This window comes from Mirounga leonina, unplaced genomic scaffold (assembly GCF_011800145.1).
Source record: "Mirounga leonina isolate KUSES-001 unplaced genomic scaffold, KU_Mleo_1.0 Mir_114, whole genome shotgun sequence".
In the NCBI taxonomy this organism is placed as follows: domain Eukaryota; kingdom Metazoa; phylum Chordata; class Mammalia; order Carnivora; family Phocidae; genus Mirounga; species Mirounga leonina.
In genome coordinates, this window is record NW_023270265.1 from 45,897,293 (window position 1) to 45,901,674 (window position 4,382).

The window sequence follows — 4,382 nt, forward strand, 5'->3', positions numbered from 1 at the left end:
TGCCAGACAGTAGGCTTCCTTCTTTCTGCTGAGTCCGCTTCCTTCTATGCCTGGTCTGTGGGGCCTGGGACAGCCATGGAGACTCAGGAGTGGCAAAGACCCTGTCCAGACAGCCAATTCCTCCCCTCCCTGCTAATAGGCAAGTAAGCCAGAGGCCTGATGGTCCTGTTGGAAAACTCTGTTCAGTTGCTTCTGCTTACCCAGCTTGACAGCTGGGCCAGGGAGTATGCATAAACAGCCTGCCTGGAGAGGTATCACCACAGAGGTACCACTCCAGGAGTGGGCAGAAGCCAGCAACAGAGAGGGCTCTGGATAGTGAATCAGGATCCTGGGTTCCAGGCCCTGGTCTTCCACTTACCAGCCACATGTTCCTAGGCAAGGAACGTTAGCGCTAGGATTTTTTTTTTTTTAAGATTTTATTTATTTATTTGACAGAGAGAGACACAGTGAGAGCAGGATCACAAGCAGGGGGAGAGGGAGAGGGAGAAACAGGCTTCCCGCGGAGCAGGGAGCCCGATGCGGGGCTCGATCCCAGGACCCTGGGATCATGACCTGAGCCAAAGGCAGACGCTTAACGACTGAACCACCCAGGTGCCCCCAAGCTCTAGGATTTATTTCCTTATCTGTGCAACAAGAATGTCTCTGTGTCTCTCCTAGAATCCCCAGGGTTCTACAGGGTCACATGAATTAGTAGGTGTGTAAGTGCTTTGAAGATGGAGACCTGCTGGTGGGCTCAGGTGGAGAGCTGGCAGGGATGTATCCCCAGGAAGGCTGGATGCTCCAGGTCCTGAAAGTCATCACCTGAAAGGGACTGACCTTTCTGTCCTCAGCCTGGCATTGGGCTCACATCCAGGATTTGCCACCACCTTTCTTTCCATCCACTCTATAGACTCATCTTCTCTTCAGAACCACAAATATGAACCAGAGTGGCCCCTAGGCATTTGCTTAACTAACTCTCTCCCACCAGCTCCTAGGCCCTCCTCCACTTGCAAAAATCCAGAATCCTCTGACTCCCTAAAGGGAAGTGCTCTCTGTGGCCATAGACTTCAGTGAGACCTCTCTCAGAGTGGTGGTGACATTCCAGTTTCTGTTCAGCTTATATAAATCTTTCACCTCTTTTTAAAGATAGCCATGGAAAGGACCACATCTGATTGTGAGTATATGTGGTATGTGTGTGTGTGTGTATTCAAGCACACATGTGACACATTTAAAAAAATTTTTTTTCACATGTGACAAATTGTGTGTGATAAATAAAGTGTCACAGTTGGAAAGAACATGGGTTTTAACGTCCAATAGATAAGGATTCCAATCCTGATTCTGCCATCTTAATTCATTCTGCCCTATCTATTGATGCCCACCTGGAGTGACCTTGAACACATTGTGGGTCTTTCTGGGTCTTGGCTCCTTCACTTGTCAAGATAGACTCCTGATACTTATGCTGGAGGGTTGCAGGAATGATTCCCAACCATGGGTGCATGTGCCTGCCTCCACGTAGAACTATATTCAACAATCTGAAGGGGTGAGACTCACTTCTGTTTTTGAGCATGTCCATGGGGCCCAGTTACAGTATTTAATGACTCATGTTAACGCTGTCATGAACACCCCATCACTTCTCTCCAGCTCAGAGAAGTATGCAGACATACAGATCTGGCCACAGTGTGGCCCCCTGAGGACAGGCTCCAAGCACTGACAGCCCATGTCCCTCAATCAGATGTACCAGCTGCTTGAGCTCACTCACAAGAGGCAGTGGGGACCCAGCATCCAGGCCTGGACAGGAACAGGCATCTCCCTTCTTTGGTGACTATGACCTTCCTGCTGATGTCTGGGGCTCTGTCAGGACCTACATCCAGTGAGGCCCAGCTTGGCTGAAGCCACGGGGGCTGGGGACTTGGTCACCAGGGAGACCAGTCCTCCTTCAGCCCCACTAGGAGCAGGAAGTATTGTTCACAACCAGAAGAAAATGAATTATGTTCTTTAGGAAACTGAGTTAAAATATTCTGAGTGTCTTTCTGGCATTTTAACCTTTCAGTGTTGCCTTTACGAATTCAGAAGGCAAATGATCTTCAAAATGATGTGTGTGCATGTGTGTGTGTGTGTGCACATTCACTAGCTTATTGCTCTTAGACCTGGTTACATGGTCACTGACATCATTTTAATGTTGCGAAGTTGAGATACTTTCAAGTTCCCGACCAAGAACCCCTGCTGGAGAAGGTGATGGAAGCCCTTTGTAGCGTGCAGAAAGGGCCAATCTAGGGAGCTATCGATACCTGCTCCCTCCCTTACCAACTCGCCCATGCATGCTCTTTGAGCTTCAGTGTCCTTTTCTTGTCATTGTTGCAGGGATTAAATACAGTGTGATAACGTTTGGATGTGTTTTGTAAATGCCGAAGCGCTATGAGGGTCTCAGCACTTGACGTTGTGCTTCCTACACACACTGGTGACCCTTCAGCATGTCCCTCCAGGCCAGAACATCAGGCTGTTGTTGGAGGATGTGCCCAGGGGCCGAGCAGACATCTAGCCGGTCCACTGGCCCACTTTTCATTGAGCGTTCTCCTCAGGCATCCTCATAGATCACCCTCATTGGAGTGACCTAAGGAGCCCACTGACAATGCAGAGCCCCCGACCTGCTGATTTGGAAACCCCAAGTATGACTCAGGAATCTCAATCTTTAACCAGTACCCCAAGTTTATCAGGTGAGTCTGAGAAACATCAAAGTGTGAGAACCGTGGACCCAATGGTGTCCCCAGAAACGTATTCCTTGATTCGTTTACTCTACAGCAGTGCGCGGACACCTATCTCATGCCAGGGGCTGTGTGTGGGGACAGTCTTTGGGAGCAGGGGAGACGCACAGATGAACATCTCACTCTGATGTCACACACCAAGAATCTAATGAAAGACACGTATCCAACCCTGAATTCTGTGGGCCGAGTGAGGGGGCCAAGCAATGCGGAGATGGCTGACATTCGGCTCCGTTTCTTCCCCTGGGAGGCAAAGCTCTGCACACACCATCGTAGTTACTGTTTATCAGAGCTCTGAAAGGTAAAGAAGGAAACCGAGGCTCAACAAGGTTCAGTGACTTGTGCAGGGTCTTGGGACAGCAGTGGTGTGCTGGTAAATGTTTAATCAGGCTCTCAGGGTGGGGGAGGGAAGCTCTGATCCACACACCTTCCCCACAGGGTCTTGGTAAAAGGACAGAAGGGCCACCGACTCTGCACACTTTCCTGAGGCTAGGCTTACACCTTGCATGCCCAGAGTCCCTGAGGCTGCCACCAAGCCAGGCCACCCACCATCTTCCCCTTTCTCTAATGAGCTTCGGCACATTATGTCATCCAGGTCCTTCATAAACTGGAACTTGCTGTCTCACCAGACCCAGGGCAGGTAGTGTGTGTGGCTGACTGATGGCAGCAGATGGAACTCAGGCCAGGAATGCTGAGCCCCACTACGGCTCTGCTGAGGCTGACTGTGGACAGACAGGCTGGTCCAACTGTGAGGGCTCGTGGTCAGACAAAGTCCTCTCCTGGCGGAGGGGGATGCCCAGAGGATGTCACAGTGAGTTGCAGCACGCCCCCAGCGGACTTGAGAAGCTGTGGCTGAAAGGTGAGGGGAAGAGGACCTGGCAAACGGAGCACCCCCAGGAGCACCGCAGGTGCCCTGGAGCCAGACCCTTGGCCATGCAGGATGGAGAAATGTGGAGCCAAAGGAGCCTCCCTGAGTGCCCCCAGCTCAGCCTGGAGAGGGAGGAGCACATCAGCCCTGGGCAGCTCCGGCGGGCACAGGTGGGTAGGACCTCCTTGTCAAGGTCTGGCGGGGCTGGTGCTCAGGCTGGGACAGATGGCACTGAGGCGTGAAGGTGCCCAGGCATCCGTCCCTTTTCTCAGACAGACTTCCTTGACTCAGCCTGTCTTGGACACACAGAGGGGAGGGCTGGAGGGGCGGGGGAGCGACAAGGAGCCAATCACCCTGCACCGGAGCCTTCAGGGCCGGTTCTCTCAGTGTGTGAGAGCGCGTGTGCGCATCAGCGGGGATTTCTGTAATAGAAGCAGCCCGATTCCAGAGAGGGAGAGAAGAGGAGGGGAGGAACCGGAGGGGAGGAGAAAATTGGGGGTGGGAGAGACAGACGGAGAGAACAGCAGTGGGAGAGAGGGAAGCGAAGCGCAGCCAGGAGAGAGCGGGAGAGGGAGCAGGCGGGAGGCAGCGCGAAAGTGGAGGGGAGAGCAGAAAGGGAGAGCGAGCGGGGAGAGGGCAGGGCGAGAGAGCCGGGGAGCCGGCGGGCGTGCGCGCCGCGGAGGCAGACCGCGGGTAGAGCGATGGGGTGAGGGCCGCGGCGGGCGGCGGGCAGCCAGCTCCGGGGCGCGGGCGCGGGGGGCCATGGCGGCGGGGCC